This window comes from Oncorhynchus mykiss, chromosome 4 (genome assembly GCF_013265735.2).
Source record: "Oncorhynchus mykiss isolate Arlee chromosome 4, USDA_OmykA_1.1, whole genome shotgun sequence".
NCBI lineage: Eukaryota > Metazoa > Chordata > Actinopteri > Salmoniformes > Salmonidae > Oncorhynchus > Oncorhynchus mykiss.
In genome coordinates, this window is record NC_048568.1 from 21,592,211 (window position 1) to 21,615,058 (window position 22,848).

At 40.4% G+C, this 22,848-nt stretch overlaps 1 protein-coding gene across 8 annotated transcripts in view; it reads left to right on the plus strand.

Annotated features, from left to right (window-relative positions):
- The window catches only part of LOC110522300 (RAC-alpha serine/threonine-protein kinase), a 68,096-nt gene that overhangs the window by 12,467 nt on the left and 32,781 nt on the right, over nucleotides 1-22,848 (plus strand). The window lies entirely within an intron of this gene.

The window sequence follows — 22,848 nt, forward strand, 5'->3', positions numbered from 1 at the left end:
AGTTGTTTTGGCACAACGCAGCATAGTGGCAACAGGTAGGAAGATAGTGGGTCATTTTAAATGCATACAGCTGCCTGCAAGCAATACAGAAGCAGCTTGGCGTGAAAACGAAAAGGCTTAAGCAAGATGTTTCCACCAGATGGAACAGTACTTTTTACATGGAATGCCTGCTGGAACAAAAATGAGTGCTTGGCATGTACGCAGCTGACTGAGTTACCTGCAACAGTCAGTATAAACTTGTGGAGACTCACTGAAAACATGAACACACTCCTAGCTCCATTCAAACAACAGACTCAAGAAATAAGCTCATCTGCCGCAGATGTGATACCCTCTGTCATGGTTTTGAAACGCCTGCTCGACAACTGCCGACACAGACCATGGGGTTAACTTGAATCATGTCTGTGAGGATAACAGAACTCATTTAGCAGGTGAAACCCAGAGGACAAACAATTCAGATTTTTTTTTCCTGAGGTCACTTTTCAATGGGGTTTCATTGGGAATCCAGATTTCTAAGGGATCTTCTTGCAGTTCCTACCTCTTCCACTGGATGTCAACAGTCTAGAAATTAAGTGAGGTTTTTCCTTTGTGTAATGAAGTAGCCCTGTTCAGAACGAGGGTCACTTCAAGTGTACTGTTAGAGGCGTGTGACGAGAAAGCTAGCTACAGTTTGTTTTCCTCCTGTATTGAACACAGATCATCCCGTCTTCAATTTTATCGCTTATTTACGTTAAATACCTAAAGTTGTATTACAAAAGTAGTTTTGAAATGTTTTGGCAAAGTTTACAAGTACAGTGCCTTGCGAAAGTATTCGGCCCCCTTGAACTTGGCGACCTTTTGCCACATTTCAGGCTTCAAACATAAAGATATAAAACTGTATTTTTTTGTGTAGAATCAACAACAAGTGGGACACAATCATGAAGTGGGATGACATTTATTGGATATTTCAAACTTTTTTTAACAAATCAAAAACTGAAAAATTGGCCGTGCAAAATTATTCAGCCCCTTTACTTTCAGTACAGCAAACTCTCTCCAGAAGTTCAGTGAGGATCTTTGAATGATCCAATGTTGACCTAAATGACTAATGATGATAAATACAATCCACCTGTGTGTAATCAAGTCTCCGTATAAATGCACCTGCACTGTGATAGTCTCAGAGGTCCGTTAAAAGCGCAGAGAGCATCATGAAGAACAAGGAACACACCAGGCAGGTCCGAGATACTGTTGTGAAGAAGTTTTAAAGCCGGATTTGGATACAAAAAGATTTCCCAAGCTTTAAACATCCCAAGGAGCACTGTGCAAGCGATAATATTGAAATGGAAGGAGTATCAGACCACTGCAAATCATCATGATCTCACTGGATGAACTGCAGAGATCTACAGCTAAGGTGGGAGACTCTGTCCATAGGACAACAATCAGTCGTATATTGCACAAATCTGGCCTTTATGGAAGAGTGGCAAGAAGAAAGCCATTTCTTAAAGATATCCATAAAAAGTGTCGTTTAAAGTTTGCCACAAGCCACCTGGGAGACACACCAAACATGTGGAAGAAGGTGCTCTGGTCAGATGAAACCAAAATTGAACTTTTTGGCAACAATGCAAAACGTTATGTTTGGCGTAAAAGCAACACAGCTCATCACCCTGAACACACCATCTCCACTGTCAAACATGGTGGTGGCAGCATCATGGTTTGGGCCTGCTTTTCTTCAGCAGGGACAGGGAAGATGGTTAAAATTGATGGGGAGATGGATGGAGCCAAATACAGGACCATTCTGGAAGAAAACCTGATGGTCTGCAAAAGACCTGAGACTGGGACGGAGATTTGTCTTCCAACAAGACAATGATCCAAAACATAAAGCAAAATCTACAATGGAATGGTTCAAAAATAAACATATCCAGGTGTTAGAATGGCCAAGTCAAAGTCCAGACCTGAATCCAATCGAGAATCTGTGGAAAGAACTGAAAACTGCTGTTCACAAATGCTCTCCATCCAACCTCACTGAGCTCGAGCTGTTTTGCAAGGAGGAATGGGAAAAAATGTCAGTCTCTCGATGTGCAAAACTGATAGACATCCCCCAAGCGACTTACAGCTGTAATTGCAGCAAAAGGTGGCGCTACAAAGTATTAACTTAAGGGGGCTGAATAATTTTGCACGGCCAATTTTTCAGTTTTTGATTTGTTAAAAAAGTTTGAAATATCCAATAAATGTCGTTCCACTTCATGATTGTGTCCCACTTGTTGTTGATTCTTCACAAAAAAATACAGTTTTATATCTTTATGTTTGAAGCCTGAAATGTGGCAAAAGGTCGCAAAGTTCAAGGGGGCCGAATACTTTCGCAAGGCACTGTAACTTGAGATTTTGTAGTCCCATTGTGCAAGTTGGAACCCTTGTTTTTCAGGATCTAACCCGCCAAATAAATGGACTTTTTGGATATATATTAATAGACGGAATTAATCGAACAAAAGGACCATTTGTGATGTTTATGGGACATATTGGAGTGCCAACAAAAGAAGCTCATCAAAGGTAAGGCATTAATTATGTTTTATCTGCATTTTGTGTCGCGCCTGCAGGGTTGAAATATGCTTTTCTCTCTTTGTTTACGGAGGTGCTATCCTCCAGATAATAGCATTGTTTGCACTCGCCGAAAAGCCTTTTTGAAATCTGACATGTTGGCTGGATTCACAACAAGTGTAGCTTTAATTTGCTATCTTGCATGTTTTTTAATTGAAAGTTAGATTTTTTTATAGTAATTTATTTGAATTTGGCGTTCTGCATTTTCCCTGCCGTTTGGCCAGGTGGGACATATCCCAGAGAGGTTAAGGAGCCTTTTGGTTCTAGACTTGGCGCTCTAGTACTGTTTTCCGGGCGGTAGCAGTCTGACTTTGGTGTCCTTACTCAACATTAACAGGAGTGCTCCAAACAAAAGATAATGACTCAATTGACAGAACTTGTGAGAAACAAGTTTATTTAATTCCATTGACAAGTGTCCACTCCGACAATGAGAACATGAAGACTATAACATTGAATGCATTAAAATAACTAACATTGTAGAATAGGAATTAATGGTAGATGTACTAATGTTGATATCTGTAATGGGGAACTTGATCTACACTTAACGAACAAACGAAAACAATTCACACAATGAATGTGCACAAATTTGGAGAGGGTGCATTCCGGAGAAAAGTGCATCGGGGGTACATGGTCAATTCGACGTCTGCATTGGCCATGCAGCATTTACGGTGATATGGCTTCAGCAGAAGTCAGGGTAAGAATGGTCTCTGCAGAAGTTGGGGTGTTCATACTTCTTGCACTTCACGGAGCAGTGCAGAGCTGTTGTCAGGGAAGTGAGTTTGTGTTTATACAGGATGTACCGCCCCCCACCTACCATCAAACCATCATGCCAATACGGGGCTATACAGAGCCCACCGCATTTGTTACAAAATCTGGGAGGTGCATGGTGATGTAGTACAGAGCTTGAGTTGGCTTCTGCATGCCTCTATATAATTATGTGTAATATTTGTCTTTTTTAATTGTTGTTAGCTACCACTAGTCAAAACTCTTATTTCTGATCCTCTAGCTTCTATTTAAATAGTGAGCCAACATGTTTTCAGCACTTTTGCCTGACTGATTGAAACTTTCTTGTCTCTCTGCAGCAGACACATAGTGAGCAATATTTTTGCAACATCAAATTGTAATAAAATCAGTATCGAATCGCAATACATTGAGAATCGCAAAGCATATCGTATCGGCAGTTATGTATTGTGAAATCGTTTTTTGAGGTCCATGGCAATTCCCAGCCATAATCTTCATGCTCGTCAAGGTGGTCCATTTGAAACCAGGGGGGATGGTGGTTGCTTTGTTTGTTTTATGTTAATTAACGCTCTCTAAAAGCTATAATTCAGAGGTCTGGAGTCATTACAAATCAAGGGATGGCTCTGGAAATGTGTTTTAAAAAATATATATATTTCGGTCCTGTAAATGCTCCGTCTATAGCCCCTCACACACTCATTGTTCCCTTTCTCTCAACCTGTTCTGAACATTAGTGATTAATGCAAAGATTTGACAGCCTGCTGAATGTGAACAATTAAACAAATGATATTGACAGCCTCTTTCAAACTACTCTTAACGGGAATTACCTTCACACTCATTACATAATTTACTTTTGCTACGTTTTTGCATCAATTGAATCTGACGAATGATTCTGTTTTATTTTTGTCTGACATAATTGGAAACCACACGAGAATGGCGGAAACGTTTATACTCTTAACACGACACGGTAATAGATGGTAAAGGATCATCGACATGCATGGTCAGTGAACGCCTGGCTGGTAATGGAACAGAACGTTAACCAAAATAGTAGTTCTAATATGGGCAACTTGGCTGACTGTAACTTGCATTTCACCCATTTGGTGGAATGTACTGTCGTGTCTTTGGCTATGCCGGATTAAGTGATATGACATGCTATTCTATAAAATAATATATCTCCGTAATTAATATTACCTGATTGAGCTAATCATGTAAATGTAATTAACTAGAGTCGGGCACCACAAAATAATATTTATAGAGCTGTTATCTTCTGAATAAACTCTTAAAGACCTAGTAATATTTTACATCAATAGCAGTCAATATAAATCATCACCTTAATTCAGTCTCATCTGAAAGTTGTAAATTCTTGGTTATCTGCACGAACCCTGGCTAACAAGTTAAATCAGCAAAACCCAATTTTGTATAATTTATTTACTAAATACCTAACTAATCACAGAATTACACAATTAAATCATAACTTGATTACAAATTACGTCAAAGGAAAACATCCCTAGCGGGCGTAACAGATATGACAGCTGGTTACACAAAAGAAAAGGGCTGGGTTTGAGTGAATGAGCGGGAAGAAGCTGCACTTTCGTAAATACAGTATTTTATGCATTCTAAATTGCCGCCCATTTGGAAAATGCAATAAATATTTACTTTGAGCTGCGCTTCGGTAGGTTGGTGGTAGATGGAAGGCCGTGTTGCCAAACCGAGTCCTTTGTCCTTTGCAGAATGTCTCTGGTGGTCAATTGGATACGTTGTAGTAATGTTGTTGTGTGATAGATGGGATACTCTCTGTTCCTTACTAACCCTCGTTTGCAGCTGCTGTTGCTAACTCAACGGCTAGGAGGTATCACTTCTGTAGTGAATAAGAGTTCAAAGTTCATATCATTCGCAACCAAAGCTCACACTGATGATTGCTTCGTTCTGTAGTTATTATCTGAACCATTCTGACATCGGACCGTCGTCCTCACGTCCTCGGAACAGGAGGTTATATTGTCGTCAAGTTATTATATAGGAAGGGAGAGGAGGGCGTGTTTGAAAAGTTTTATAGCCCATGTCCCTTCACTGGGGCGGGCCACTGATTGAGCAGAGCTCTGTCTTATGAAAACCCAAATCTCACATTTTAGAAGCTAAAATCACATTTCATCTCATCACGAATAATTTCATATTCAAACATTTAAATAGAACAATTCCATGTGAAATTCCGTGTAAAAATAACATTGCTATATAGATGGAGTACCAGTACCGAGTTGCTGTGCAGGGTGTGAGGTAATTGAGGTAGCTATGTACATATCGGTAGGGTTAAAGTGAGTAGGCAACAGGATAGATATAGTAGTAGCAGCAGCAGCGGGTAGCCGTTTGAGTAGCTATTTAGCAGTCTTATGGCTTGGATAGATGCTGTTCAGGGTTCTAGACTTGGTGCACTGGTACCTCTTGCTTTGTGTGAGTGGTATAAGGGTAAATCCTTTTGAATTAAGTAACTTTTTGACAGCACTCCTTTTTGATTTGAAAGAGACCTTCCTTACATACAGTACTTGCTCATTGTAGAAGTGCCCAGAAATTGACCCATTTTGCATACCTGACCGTACTGTCTCCACTGGAAAGTATAAACCGTTGAGATTGATATAATTTAAAAGCTAACAGGCAAGGGTGTAACTTTGTGTTGCATATTGGGGGTTCCGGGGTCAAATCACTTTCAGGGGGATCGGGTGGCATGCCCCCACCCAGGATATAAAATGTTTTAAGAAATAGCTGGTAAATTTGTTTCTGGTCATTCTGAAGGGAAAATGCATCCAAAACCTTCCTGATAATTTGGTCAATATAGCCTAACAACAACTGAAATATACATTTCAGTATTACTTTAAACTATTGGTTCAAGTTTTTCCCTACTGAGTGCAGCCCTTGACTTTTCTACCCTAATTAATAAAAAGTAAAAAAGACACCATTAAAATATACATGTCCCTTCAAATTGTGCCTAATAAAATATTGCTCCATATTATCAGGCTGGTTGTGTTATTTAGCATTATCACCTGTATCCCAACTGATACAGCATAGTGACGCTAAATAAATAGGCTTAAGCATGGTGTTATCTGTATTTGTGCTAATCATGATCTAATCAGTACTTTCAGGCAAGGCGCCCTTTCATCTGGGAACACATTTTCTCAATTGAAATATGAAAGTGGTTCTGGAGGTATTCTTGGGGTGATTTATGTTGCATCAACATAAGTGCTTTCCCTTCACAATTTTGACATTCAAATGTGTTTTCTTAACAGAAATAAGGAGGATAGTCAGCTGGTCAGTCTGACAGGCCTCTGACTGTGTAGAGGAACCGGCTTGTTTGAGCCTACTGCCGAAGGTTGAGAAACGGCCCTACTCCAATTCTGTAGCCTACTAGAAACCAGTTGTTTCAAAGTTTATAATACTGGTCTTAGAACTCTCAAAATTGAGCCCAATTTAATCGTTACTAGTTATCACTCAGTTTGAGAAATGGCACTCACACGCTAGATGCGAATCTCCTCACTTCGCAATAGAAACATTCTCTATTAGAAAAATATCATTTTCTATATAATTCTTATTTTCTACTGAATTTACAATGTTAACTTGTAACAAAGTACAGTCACATTTATCTCACATAATTAAGAGTTTGTAAAGGAGAGAAAGACACTATTGCTCTGTTTTCCTTATAAGCCTTGCGCAACTTTTTTTCCCTTCACAAATCACAGCCTCTGAGGACCGGGCCAAACCAAAAGTGTTATTGGCTGCCGGCGGGACCCAATATTAAAATTAGGAATTGAATAGCACTGTGTAGTGTAAATCCATAGAAAGCCGTTAGCTACTGTGGGAAAATAATCCATTGTCAAATAGTATTTTTTAAATGTATTTGTATGTACCTTTAACGTATATCTAATAACGAGTAAACTCTGTTTGTTCATTTTTTTCATATTATTATGATGTATATGACTCTCTTTTAACCTAATCGAAGGTTTTTGTGTTATGCCCCCCATCGGTTGAGATGCATGCTCTTAAATACAGGGTGGGTACCACAAAGATGGTTGGAGGTCCATACATCAGTGTTGATTTTAATGGGATATCTGTTTTAATGTAACTGCCAGTCTTCCATAGGAAATCTATTGAAATCATAAAAATATTGATAATAGAATAAAGATGACAAATTAATTTGGCAGTTGATGGGCAATCCTCTGTGGTAGTAATTAGAAGTTAAAATGCATTACAGCAATTGTCTGAACTCTTTCGCAGACATCCTGACTTCGAAGAGGTCTTCTCACACAACACCTACTCACTTTGGAGGAGCAGATATCTCACTGCCCCTTTAGGGATGTGGGAATCCGCTCAGAGTAAAATATACATCCACCTCTTTTTCGTTAAAAGGCGGTACAAGCTGGCATTTCCGACCAAGATCAAACTGAGGGTGCAGGATGGCCTGACTGGATTCAGTGTTACTGGATCTCTCTCTTACTCAAACGGCATGCTCACGTTCATGTCTGGCTGCACTTTCTTGTTTGGCTGCACGGTCATCTTGTTTCCCTGTGCTCCAACTCTAATTTCTGTTGTTCCAATCTCTCCTCACATTCTCTTTTCTTGTACTCAAGCTATAATTTCTGTTCAAGCAAAACATTTTGTTGCGCCACCTTTGCCTTTAGTTCTAACTCCCTTAGTTGCACGTCTACAGGATGTTCTCTACCCGTAGCACCCTTTTCATCAGTCTCTCTCACCGAGAAGATTTTATCCTCCACCAAATCAGTACCGATCAACTCTGACTACTACTTTTGGATCGCCAGATGCCACTGATGTCATAATGCTTTGTAATGATGTGCAGATTTGCATCTCCCATGTTGGGTTTTCCACAAATGCTTCCAACTTAAAGTCCATGGCTTTAATTTTTATTAGCCTGTGTTTATGCAACTTCCAAAATGACTGCACCAAACTTACAACCCCGAAGGTCGATGTCAGTCTACCACAAAAGTGTATTTTTGTGGTCTGAATCCTGGCTTAGGAAGGCCACCAAAAACTCTATTTCCATCCTGATATAATCCAAAATTAAATCTAGAATCGGCTTCCTATTTCGCGACAAAGCATTATTCACTCATGCTGCCAAACATACCCCTGTAAAACTGACTATCCTACTGATCCTCGACTCCGGATATGTCATTTACAAAAGCCTCCAACACTCTACTCAATAAATTGGATGCAGTCTATCACAGTGCCATCCGTTTTGTCACCAAAGCCCCATATACTACCTACCACTGCGACCTGTATGCTCTCGTTGGCTGGCCTTCGCTTCATATTCCTCACCAAACAAACTGGCTCCAGGTCATCTAAGTCTTTGCTAGGTAAAGCCCCGCCTTATCTCAGCTCACTGGTCACCATAGCAGCACCCACCAGTAGCACGCGTTCTAGCAGGTATATTTCACTGGTCGCCCCCAAAGCCAATTCCACCTTTGGCTGCCTTTCCTTCCAGTTCTCTGCTGCCAATGACTGGAACGAATTGCGAAAACCACTGAAGCTGGAGACCCATATCTCCCTCACTAACTTTAAGTACCAGCTGTCAGAGCAGCTTTCATATAGCCTATCCAACTACCTCATCACCATACTGTTATTTTATATATAATTTGTTGCTACTCTGTTTAATTGCTATTGTAATTATTTCGCCACTATGGCCTACCTCATTTGCACACACTGTATATAGACTATATATATATATATATATATATATATATATATATATACAGTGCCCTGCGAAAGTATTCGGCCCCCTTGAACTTTGTGACCTTTTGCCACATTTCAGGCTTCAAACATAAAGATATAAAACTGTATTTGTTTGTGAAGAATCAACAACAAGTGGGACACAATCATGAAGTGGAACGACATTTATTGGATATTTCAAATTTTTTAACAAATCAAAAACTGAAAAATTGGGCGTGCAAAATTATTCAGCCCCCTAAAGTTAATACTTTGTAGCGCCACCTTTTGCTGCGATTACAGCTGTAAGTTGCTTGGGGTATGTCTATCAGTTTTGCACATCGAGAGACTGACATTTTTTCCCATTCCTCCTTGCAAAACAGCTCGAGCTCAGTGAGGTTGGATGGAGAGCATTTGTGAACAGCAGTTTTCAGTTCTTTCCACAGATTCTCGATTGGATTCAGGTCTGGACTTTGACTTGGCCATTCTAACACCTGGATATGTTTATTTTTGAACCATTCCATTGTAGATTTTGCTTTATGTTTTGGATCATTGTCTTGTTGGAAGACAAATCTCCGTCCCAGTCTCAGGTCTTTTGCAGACCAGCAGGTTTTCTTCCAGAATGGTCCTGTATTTGGCTCCATCCATCTTCTCATCAATTTTAACCATCTTCCCTGTCCCTGCTGAAGAAAAGCAGGCCCAAACCATGATGCTGCCACCACCATGTTTGACAGTGGGGATGGTGTGTTCAGGGTGATGAGCTGTGTTGCTTTTACGCCAAACATAACGTTTTGCATTGTTGCCAAAAAGTTCAATTTGGGTTTCATCTTACCAGAGCACCTTCTTCCACATGTTTGGTGTGTCTCCCAGGTGGTGTGTGGCAAACTTTAAACAACACTTTTTATGGATATCTTTAAGAAATGGCTTTCTTCTTGCCACTCTTCCATAAAGGCCAGATTTGTGCAATATACGACTGATTGTTGTCCTATGGACATGGTCTCCCACCTCAGCTGTAGATCTCTGCAGTTCATCCAGAGTGATCATGGGCCTCTTGGCTGCATCTCTGATCCGTCTTCTCCTTGTATGAGCTGAAAGTTTAGAGGGACGGCCAGGTCTTGGTAGATCTGCAGTGGTCTGATACTCCTTCCATTTCAATACTATCGCTTGCACAGTGCTCCTTGGGATGTTTAAAGCTTGGGAAATATTTTTTGTATCCAAATCCGGCTTTAAACTTCTTCACAACAGTATCTCGGACCTGCCTGGTGTGTTCCTTGTTCTTCATGATGCTCTCTGCACATTTAACGGACCTCTGAGACTATCACAGTGCAGGTGCATTTATACAGAGACTTGATTACACACAGGTGGATTGTATTTATCATCATTAGTCATTTAGGTCAACATTGGATCATTCAGAGATCCTCACTGAACTTCTGGAGAGAGTTTGCTGCACTGAAAGTAGGGCTGAATAATTTTGCACGCCCAATTTTTCAGTTTTTGATATGTTAAAGTTTGAAATATCCAATAAATGTCGTTCCACTTCATGATTGTGTCCCACTTGCTGTTGATTCTTCACAAAAAAAATACAGTTTTATATCTTTATGTTTGAAGCCTGAAATGTGGCAAAAGGTCGCAAAGTTCAAGGGGGCCAAATACTTTCGCAAGGCACTGTATGTGTGTATGTGTGTGTGTGTATTTTACATACACACACACTGTATATAGGTCGCAATCGCATTGGGTCGGAGTTTGTTTTGATATTTTCATCTGCGTGCCGTGATCGCTTTTGGTGTAGGAGGACAAAATGTATGTATGCATGATGGCGCACGCGCGCAAACGGTTTGGGTTCTGTGAGAGACCACTAAATTTGCACAAGGCAAAAAAATACCAAAAACACCAGACTTAGACAGGAAGCAAACCAAACAGTGGAGCAAAACAAGGAAGATCAGAAAGGATTGTCTAGAGAGCCAACTTAAAGGTCTTAACCCTCCATCTATCAAGACAGCTGGAGCACCGGGCCAGCAGCTCTTAAATATCTGTGCCAACATAGGTGAAACCTCCTTCCAACTAACGAGATGGACATCCCAGCATAGGTGTAACACATGCTGACTAATGAGGAGACACCTTCCCTAAAACATGTTTTTCATTATTGCGTATTGTTTGTTGATGGGTGCAGAATAAAAATTATAATCTACACAGAACAAAAATATATAAATGCAACAATTTTACTGATTTTCATAAAGAAATCAGTCAATTGAAATAAATTCATTAGGCCTTAAATCTATGGATTTGAGAAGACTGGGAATACAGATATGCATCGTGTTGGTCACAGAACTAAAAAAAGAAATGTTTGCCTCATGCAGTGCGACATCGCCATTGCATAGAGCTGCTCAAGCTGTTTGTTGTGGCCTGTGGAATTTTGTCCCACTCTTTTAAATGGGTGTGCAAAGTTGCTGGATATTGGCGTGAACTGGACCATGCTGTTTTACACGTCGATCCAGAGCATCCCAAACATTTTCAATGGGTGACATGTCTAGTGAACATGCAGGCCATTGAAGAACTCTGACATTTATCTTCCAGAAATTGTGTGCAGATCCTTGCGACATGGGGCCTTGTATTATCATCCTGAAACATGAGGTGATGGCGCCAGGTCGCAGTTGTAAATAAACTTGTTCTCAACTGGCCTATCTGGTTAAATAAAGGTAAAAAATGAAGGGCACAAAAATTTGCAGTATCACGGTATCTCTGTGCATTTTTAAATTGCCATCGATAAAATGCATTTGTGTTTACTGTCCATAGCTTATACCTGTGGAGGTCTTCGGCTACCGTTGTTACACCTGGTCTGCAGTTGTGAAGCCTGTTGGATGTACTGCCAAATTCTCTAAAATGAAGTTGGAGGCGACTTCGTAATAAATTAAATCATATGGCAACAGCCCTGGTAGACATTCCTGCTGTCAGCATGGCAATTGCATGCTCCCTTAACTTGAGACATCTGTGGCATTGTGTTGTGACAACTGCACATTTTAGTGGAATTTTATTGTCCCCAGCACAAGGTACGTGTGTGTAATGATCATGTTTAATCAGCTTCTTGATATACCACATCTGTCCGGTGGATGGATTATCATGGCAAAGGAGAAATTATCACTAACAGGGATGTAAACAAATTTGCTTAAAATTGAGAAGCTTTTTGTTTGTATGGAACATTTCTGATCTTTTATTTCATCTTATGAAACGTGGGGCCAACACTTTACGTGTTGCGTTTTTATATATTTAATCCATTTTGAAGTCAGGCTGTAACACAAACTGTGGAGTAAGGTGATGGGTATGCGTATATTCTAAAGGCACTTTAGGACAGACACTTCAAAACCTTGTTCCTTAGGATACATTTGGACTGTTTTGCAATTTAATGTTATTAAATGTGTTTCAATGGGCTATAGCAATAAAGGCCAAATTCAATGTTCATCAAATTATTTCAAGATATTTTTGTATATGTACAGGGGTCTTAAAATTCTAAATCAAATGGCTAAATTATGAATTTGACAGTCTTAAAACAATTGTATATATTAACATAGGTCTAAGCACTTAAATTGCAATATCTACTAAGATGCACTATGCAGAAATAGCTCCACTTCTTTCCCAGTTGCTAAAATTCTAGTAGTTTGCCTATTTCTAGTAGTTTGCCTACAAGCAGATCTAGTGTAAAGCAGCGGTCCCCAACCACCGGGCCAGTACCAGTCCGCAGCACATTCGCTACATGGCTGCACGGAAAGGATTATTAATAAAATAAATACAAATTATCAGTAAAATAATTACATAGCCTATAAATTGTATTTGTGCAGTAATAACATTGAACTTGGTGTGGTCTGTTGGTCCTTTTCTCACCACTTTAATATCTCACGCCCACGACAGTTTATAGATTTTGAATTTGAGTAATCCGCGCACTGCGAGTTCATCACGGTCTGCGTGAGCTGTGTTGCCCACCAACTTTGTACTGGCTAGCTACGTTAGCTGACATGAATAAAAACTAAGGTCACTGGAGAGCTTCTTCAGAAGGGGTAAGGGAGATAAAAGTCCTGTCTAATGCAGAGCCCGAGACTGCAAAAAAAGAGCCTCAAAATATGAGTCCTACCTAAAATATGGTTTTATTACTAAAGGTGACTCGCATGCTCCAAGCCCCCGGTGCGTAGTATGTGGAGATGGGCAATGACGCCCTTAACTGCTTCGGCACATTGAATCCAAGCACCCTGCACTTAAAGACAAACCTGTTGAAATTTGAGTGAAAACTTGGACAGAAGCAAGTCTTGAAAGCCACCGCATCAACAAACAGAGCGTTATACTTACTGGCTAGCTGTATTGGTAAGGCCAAGAAGCCTTTCACTATTGGCGAGGAGTTGATTCTACCTGCTGCTAAGGACATTTGCCGTGAACTCTTAGAGGCTGCAGCTAAAAAGATGGCACAGGTTCCTCTTTCACCTACCACCGTCACTAGGCGAATTGATGAAATAGCGGAGGACGTTGAGGCATAATTGTTAGAGGCTTAACGACTCACTGTGGTATGCAATCCAGCTTGACAAATCTACTGACGTCGACAGCAAGGCAATACTGCTTGTTTAAATGCAATATATATTTCAGGATGACGCGCATGAGGAGATGTGGTGTGTGTGTGCTGTCCCTGCCGACTAAAACGGCCGCAGAACTATTCAAGTCTTTGGATGATTACATGTCAGGAAAATTGGATTGGTCATGTGTTGGCGTATGCATGGATGGGGCTGCTGCCATGACTGGACGGCTGTCTGATTTCACTACCCGGGTTAGAGGTTGTGCCTAAATGTGAGTCTGTGCATTGTCATTCAGAGAAATGCTAGCTAGCCGAAAAATGTCACCTGACTTGAACGTTGTATTGAATGATGTTAAAGTTATCAATCACGTCAAAGCACATGCCCTTAACTCATGTCTGTTTGGGCGGCTTTGTGACGAAGTGGACGCAGAGCACAAACACCTTCTCTTATACACAAGTCAGATGGCTATCCAGGGGGAGATGGCTTGCCAGAGTGTGAGCTACGAGACTGCTGCCGAGATTTCTTTAAGAAAGAAAAGTCACCACTGGCAGCACATGTCAATGACTGCAAAACTCTCTTACCTGTGACGTATTCAACCTGCTCAATGAACTCCATCTGTTACTTCAGGGGAGAAAGTTGCTTTCATTTCCAACATCCTATCTCTGCGGTTTTCCACAGTAACTGCAACCAAAACAAAATTACAGAGTAGACTGGACATAGGAGATAGTGTCACTCTGTCCCTTATCACCCCTAGATGGGACCGTCTTGTTGCTGGGAAACAAGTTCAGGGCTCCCACTGATTCAGCGACATGGTGAGTTAGTGTTTTTATTAAATGGTCATTAAGAGAAAATATAAAATATGCACTTTGATTTTATATCATCACGTTAGACCTACTTGAACTAAAATGTTATGAAAAAGCGTCTATACTAAACTTATAGGCCTAATCGATGTCCTGGTCCGTATCGTGACCTCCCCTCGACGGCCTGTCCAGGAAAATATTGACTATGAGACCAGTCCGTGGTGCAAAAAAGGTTGGACCGCTGGTGTAGAGAATCGTTGTATCTAAACTGCTGTGAGTGATCTTTTCCATAACCAAAAATATTTTGAAGCTGGTGTACAACGCTGAAAGTAAATGACGCAAAAATGAAACTTAAGAACGGGAAGTATAGATATAGCGTGCGCAGAACATATCTACCGCTTCTGAGGCTTGCTTTCAATGACTGACAGATCTATAACACTTCTATGTGAACATTTCTATGTGACTTTGGACAGGTTGCCCAAAAAGTTACATTTTACAGCTAGCTGTAAGTTTAAAAAAAAAAAAACGTATCAAAACATTTTAAAATAAATAATAGTTTAACACTGTAGGCTTTTAAATGATATCAAACTCAACTATCTTTTCCAGTGATGAAGACATGGATGTCTCATGGGTGGGGTATGCACTTTCTGACCACTGCCATGGGCAAACATGTATGGAACGCTTTAAATCAAAAGGGATGCTGTCAAAGTGAATTCAAATGGATTTACCCATAAATGATCAAATGGTTAAAACAAACTGAAATGCTTTTGTCACATTGACTCAAGTCGTTGACCACACTGTCATCAGAATCCCTCAATGTCGACACGATGCCTGCTAACGTCCCTTTCAAGCGGCCAACATCACCTGTACTTTGAAGGGCACACGAGCGCTGTGCCACCACTGGGATGAACCCATTGAACCATAGTCATCATAAAACACTGCTACTTAGTGCTCTCTGCAGCAAGCCACATGTTAGGTAATGCTAAGGCATGACCACTGGCATGCCCCAAATCCCAGCTGTGGATGCATAAGGGTGCAGCTGCGTGGCATGTGGAAGAGGCCATCCTCTAACCACCTTTTCCTGCTGTCTTTTATACACTCCCTCTCTCTTCTCTGCAGCAGCTTTTCTAGGTTGCCTGACACTGGGGCGTGTGGTGCACACTTCACCATGAGCGAGGGCACAAATGTTGAACCTGGCTGGCGGGAGGGGTGGTGGCATTCTTAAGGGGCCTCTTTCCTCTACACCTCCCTCCTTTCCCCTCCACCATTATCTCCCTGTATCCGTCTTCCTCTCTCACATACACTTCATCCTTCTCCCCTCCCTCTCTGGCTTGGCCACGTGACCAGCTGTGAGGGAATTGGGTTCATTTGAGTGCTGTCGTGTGTTTTGAGTAAGCAAGTTTTTATTTGTATTTTATTTTTGAGGGAGCGAGTGTGTTGGCCACGGGCCCAGTCCATTTTCCTCCAGCAGCAGTGACTGGGTGGGTGGGCAAGCTTCAAGAGGGAGGAATGCTCTGGTTGGTAGCAATGTGCCTGAACCAGGAGGGGTTGTCCGTGTGAGATTCCAAGGGGTGTGTGTTGCAAGTATGAGCCATTCTTGTGTGATATTTGGTATGGTAGCACTGGGTTTTGTGTGTGCCTGTTCGCTTGACATGACCATTTGTATCAAAACCTATAGGTGTTATTGTGAGAAAAGGATGTGTTTACTGCATATGTTTGTGGTCCCATGTGTTGGACTGCATGCTTTAGCTTGCAGCTTGCTTGGTGTCCACAGGTGTGAGTATTTAAAAAAATAAAAAAATAAAAAAATAAATCTTACACAATAACGAAGTTGCGCTGAACCTCTTGTCACTTAAAATGTATGCCAAACAAAAAACATTGATTTCAAAGTTTAGCAAACCATGCAACTCTATGCACGAGGACTACTTTTAATTTATACTGAAACATTTATAAAAATATATTTACTGGGAGAACTGTGCAGATGCTCAGTTTGGTAACAGAATTTTGGTAAAATCTCCTTCACGGTTTCCAAAAACTTGACTAAATATCTGCTCCGAATTAGGATTCAATGCCGTCTGCGGGAAAAATGACATTGACACAATCTATTTTGGTTATTGAACTACAATTAGTGAATTGCGATAATGGAATTTCTTCATGGATGCCTGTACTATACAAAAATGTGTAATTATGGATGAGTAATTTGGACAGTAGAACAGAGTACAGTACATTAGTGTACTCAAATGTAGTATGCTCTACTGTGTACTGAACTATACTCGACTGTGCTGTCCAAACTTGTGAACCAATCTGTGGTTTGTGACTACTATGATTGCCCATTGTAGCCATTTCAATTGCAGAAATTCCATTACCGATTTGGAACCAATCAAAGACAACTTTTTAGTTCACAGGAACACTGTTCTCTTTCAGTGCATTCCAAAGAGCCAGACATAAGGGAGGGGGACGGGGGATGGAAAGGGTGTATTCCGCAGATTTTTTTTCCCCCTTGGACTTGGTCTACCTTTTACCGCCTCTGTTCTCATTGGCTAGTCCCAGTCAATAGTGCCCTCACTGTAGCCCCCCAGGTTCCTTTTGAAGTTATCATCACCGGATAATTTCAAGGCAATTCCTATGGTCTGCCTATAGGTCTGTCTGAGATTCATTATACTGTACATCCCATTCTGGGGGGAAAATTTGACATGAGGGATGATAGATGAGGGAAAATTGATAGTTGCATATTGGAATTAGAGGTCGACCGATTTTATTCGGAATGGCCGAATTTAAAAATAAATAAAGCATGTCATTTAAAAAAAAAAGGTGATTTTGCATTATTTTCTTTACATTTTTTTCACGAGTGACAGATTTGACCTTGTCAGCTCAGGGATTCAATCTTGCAATCTTTAACCTTACGGTTAACTAGTCCAACACTAAACACCTGCCTCATGAGGAGCCCGCCTGTTACGCGAATGCAGTAAGAAGCCAAGACAAGTTGCTAGCTAGCATTAAACTTAATCAATCATAATCACTAGTTGTAACTACACATGGTTGATATTACTCGTTTATCTAGCGTGTCCTGCGTTGCATATAATCGATGCAGTGCGCATTTGCGAAAAAGGACTGTCGTTGCTCAAACGTGTACCTAACCATAAACATCAATGCCTTTCTTAAAATCAATACACAGAAGTATATATTTTTAAACCTGCATATTTAGCTAAAAGAAATCCAGGTTAGCAGGCAATATTAACCAGGTGAAATTGTCACTTCTCTTGCGCTCATTGCATGCAGAGTCAAGGTATATGCAACAGTTTGGGCTGCCTGGCTCATTGAACTAATTTGCCAGAATTTTACGTAGTTATGACATAACATTGAAGGTTGTGCAATGTAACAGGAATATTTAGATTGATGAATGCCACCCATTAGATAAAATACGGAACGGTTCCGTATTTCACAAAGAATACATTTTTTTGAGAGTTTCTGGATTCAACCATATTAATGACCTAAGGCTCGTATTGCTGTGTTATTATGTTATAATTAAGTCTATGATATGATAGAGCAGTCTGACTGAGTGATGGTGGGCACCAGCAGGCTCATAAGCATTCATTCAAACAGCACTTTCGTGCGTTTTGCCAGCAGCTCTGCTGTTTATGAATTCAAGCCTATCAACTCCCGAGATTAGGCTGGCAATAAAGTGCCTATAAGAACATCCAATAGTCGAAGGTATATGAAATACAAATGGTATAGAGAAATATTCCTATTAAAAACTACAACGTAAAACTTCTTACCTGGGAATATTGAAGACTCATGTTAAAAGGAACCACCAGCTTTCATATGTTCTCATGTTCTGAGCAAGGAACTTAAACATTAGCTTTCTTACATGGCAGATATTGCACTTTTACTTTCTTCTCCAACACTTTGTTTTTGCATTATTTAAACCGTGTAGTGAACGACCAAAGATTTCAAGACTAAAAGTGATGTATCAAAATGTAGTAAAAATACAAACTAGTCCTTGGCCTATATCCTAATCTGACTTTGGTGCAGGTCGTGTTCTTATTACTGTCTCTGGTAAACACACTATCAAATAAAATCGAAGTTGATTTGTCACTTGCACAGTATATAGGTGTAAACAGTACAGTGAAATGGTTTTGAATAGTGGAGTCTTCTATAAAAAAAATTTTAAAAAAAGTTTTTTAAATGTAGCTATAATCCCAAATGAACCACAATCCTAACTCTTAATGCAACTGGGAACTAAAAATAAAAAATTTAAAAAAAACTTCCTTGGAAAAATCTAACTGTCATCCAACTCGGAACTCGGGCCACTTTCTGGAGCTCTGACTTTCCAACCTCAAGATCACTGATGTCATGATTTAACGGAGTTCCCAGTTTTGAATGTGGCAATACTACCATGCATGAATCTGGAGGTAGCTAAAGCTAACCAACTATGTTCAATGTTAGCTAGCTAACATTAGGCTATATCTAACAATACAAATGGATTTTCTGATGTCCAAATAATATTACTCACAGATCATACACGTGACGTTAGCTAGCGAGCCAGCTAGCTAACAGTATACATTAACTTGCAATGTTAATTAGAAACATACAAAATCTGAAAATGTAGCTTGACCCTTACCTGTAAACGTTGCCTTTAGTTAGAAGATGTAATCTGGAGATGGGTGTTATACAACAACTTTCTTTCTGTGTTATCTTTTTGGACTCTCCACATTTAGCAATCATCTCTCTGCTTCCACCTGGCATTCTTCTTCTGTGATGACATCTTTTCTTCCCTCCATTGTCACCGGAAGACTACAATGTCTGGTTAAATGAAAAAAAATGTTTTTACCTAAATCAGGGGTTTCCTTATTGTCTGATTCATTTTCAGAGTCAGTCAGTATGGCACCATCATCCTCCAGAAAGTACAGAGCTTTGCGACAGCGCTATTAGCTTCAGGGTAGCAATGTTGAGCAGTAACGCAACTTTTTCAGTTCTTCATGATCATTTTCAAAAGCCACGGTTGGTAAGATTATCCACACATACTTAGCAGCACATGTTATAGATTGGTCTGCCATGTAGCATGCTTCTATCTAAACTCCTCTCTCGGCTTGTCTAGCCCACTCATTCTCAGACAATCATGGTTAGCGGGAAGGTTTGTATTTTTCCTTTGCTAAACCAACTAGGCTCGTAATTTAACTTATTTATTTATAGATGGCATGGAAGTTCACATGTTCCAGAAGGAATTTCTGCCCAAAAATGCATACAAGTGAAAACTTCATACCTTTCTTGTGACGTGCGCCATAAGCCTAGTTTCTTGAAATGGGTCACATTATGGTGAGCTTTGTTTTAGAACATCGAATCACAAAATCATAGTATGGAATTGAGAATTGCAATGCGTATCGGCACCGAAGTATCGTTCATATCGTGAGGTCCCTGGCAATTTACAGCTCTAACGTATACCTAGGTCTGTGATTGATACCAGTATTGCAATATTTTTTTCCTTTGCGAAAAAACCTCAAGCAGACAACTCTTTGGTCCTTTTTAAAAACCTGCCTTATGTAAAATATTGTGTGCTACAGCTTGGAAAATACATTTTTGGATGACGACATTACAGGACTGCAAGACCTTTTTAGTGTGGTGTTTATGTTAATGGACAGCTTCCCACCAAGTCTAAGCAATGAAAAACAACTCGCATTCTCCCCCCTTCCTGGCTCCCTCACCTAAATCTCTAGGTAGTCCTGTCAGCCTTCTTCCTCTGCTATGTAGCATGAGTGTTTTAACACTGGGGCTCCATGTGCTTCCAAGCAACAAAGGTCACTGCAAGGTCACTGTGACTTCCTGCTTGCCTCAATGCAGACAAAAAAGCCATGTTTTCACCTTTGGGCGCACTGTACTACCTCCCTGGTGAACCAAACTAACTCCCCAGGGAGACATTACATTCAGACAACCACTTGACCCTTTGTCCTGCACAGATCAAAGGCCATCCCAGGGCCAGAGTAGACTTTCCTAATATTCTACTGAGGGGAGATTACATGCACCTTTTTGTGTTAAAGTAACTGCCCAGTGAATCTCTTAATATGAATTTGTTAACTCACACCCAGATAATGTTGACACTTAACCCCACCTCAAACAGACTAAAAAAAATAATGGTTGCTATTTCCTCATAGAACATGCCATCTCCCTGCGAGGATCAGCGGTCTTGGGGAGAATGAGCTGGCCAATCAGCGCCCTGCATTCAACATTTTAGTAACCATTTATATACCCATACCGTTCTGTTAGGTTATGCCCACACCATTCCAACATTGAACAGCTTCTAGCCAAGGTTGCCAAAGTAATGGGCAACTGGGCGTTTTTATAAATTATCCTTAGAATGTTAATTCAATTATCACACCTGTGTGGAAGCACCTGCTTTAAATATATACAAAAGGAGGACTTCTGGTGACAATTTAGAAAATGTCTGCCTAGTTCTTCGTACAGCACATCGGTTGGGTATTTCTCCCCCCCTCAAGTATTTGCTCTAAGCATTATAATAACGTACACAAAATGGAAAATAGGAAAAGGTTGTGGAGCTTCAACAGTAGCCCGTAACAAGACCGCAGAAGATATAATCGTCGACGAAACAGATGGCTAATGCTAGCGCAAATAAGCTAGCAACAGCAAAATAACCCTCATTTCGTGAGGTGATAGAGGAATTGCGCGAGGCGCTCACAGGCTTACGAGAGGAACTTCGAGAAGATGTATGAAAATAACTGAGTTCAAGAAGGACATTAACCAGACTCGACAAACAAAATTATACAGCATATCTACAAGAATGGGGGATGCAGAACAGCGCATTGGGGAAATGGACACATGGAACACTGCAGTCAAGAAAATACTTGAACAGTCTTTGAAAAGCCATCACGCACTACAGGCAAAAGTGACAGAACTCAAAGGTTTTTCACATCGAAACAACACTTTATTCCGTGCAGAGGGCGCAGAAAGACTCTATGCCCAAATTCGTGGAGGGTCTATTCAAAGAAATACTTGAAGACAACACTGACCTGGGGATCGAGAGAGCACACCATGCTCTGGCCTCACCCCCTCCCCCAGCGGCACCCCACCAAGATCCCAAGATCCCATGGATCATTTTCGGCAAGCAGTGTCAAGGAAAGCGGGAAATCACCTCGGCGAGAAGATGTTCACATTCGAGAGACTCAGGCATTTCCAACGAGAAGATGGAAGACACTGAATCGGATTTAACAGACTATGACTATAACAGACTACTACATAGTTGAAGTGTACCTATGATAATTACAGGCCTCATCTTTTTAACTGGGAGAACTTGCACAATTGGTGGATGACTAAATACTTTTTTGCCCCACTGTAAATACTTGTCGCTTTTCACTTGTCGCTTATACACGTCGGTGAATTCCAAAATATTTTTGGTTCTAACAGGTCCTGTTCGCGACTGCATTACGCATTTTTATATTTGAGCGAGGGGTACCACCTGCGGACAGGCTCATCCCCTCAAACCCCAGAGGCAAGAGACAGTCCTTTGACATGGGAGTCCAAATACCAAAGTTTTTCCCCACTTTGGTTTACATTATCGTTCTTGTTTTTTTTTGTTCATTTTTAGGCTCATGTTAAGCAGGCAGATATGGTGCACAGGGTTTTCATTTATATTGATGCATCATCGGGAATATAAGGTCATAAGTCTCAATGTAAACGGACTGGGGAGTGACATCAAGAGAAGTAAGGTAATAGCAAAGATGAAACGGGAGGGCGGTGACATACTATTCTGTCAGGAAACGCACTTAACCACACCTGAACACGAGAAACTCAAGAAAATTGGATATAGGAATACTTTTTTTTCCTCCTTACAATATGGAAAGAAGGGGAGTTGCAATCTTGATCCCAAATTCAGTTAATTTTGAGTTTGTCAGAAATGAAAGATCATAATGGAGTTTTCCTTACTCTGATAGCAAACCAAGAAATACTCTATGGAGGCTTAATACAAGCATGCTGTGAGATCCAGCATTCAAGGAATCAGTAAAGACCGAATTGAACGTCTATCTGGAGAATAATGATATCGGTGAAGTATCTCCTGCTACATTGTAGGATGCAGCTATGGCGGCTATTAGAGGAAAGATCATAGCCACATCTCTCAAGAAAAATATTAAAGCACAAACTGCTGAATTTACAGTAAACATTAAACTTAGAACGGCCCCAGTCATTACAAAGACCCTCATATTACGAGAGATTCAAGGCTAAAACAAGAAATTGACCAGATTTATAGTGAAGAAGAGAAAAAGCTCAGATTCCTGAAACATCGGTATTATGAAGCAGGCTCAAAGGCAACGAAATTACTAGCATGTAGACTCAGGAAACAAGCACGGAATAGCATTTTCAAAACAAAGATTACATGTAAATTGGATGAAATACAGAATGCTTTTGAATCCTATTACACATCTGTACAAGCAACCAGAGAACGCAGAGGCACAGAAAATAGATTATTAAAAAAACAA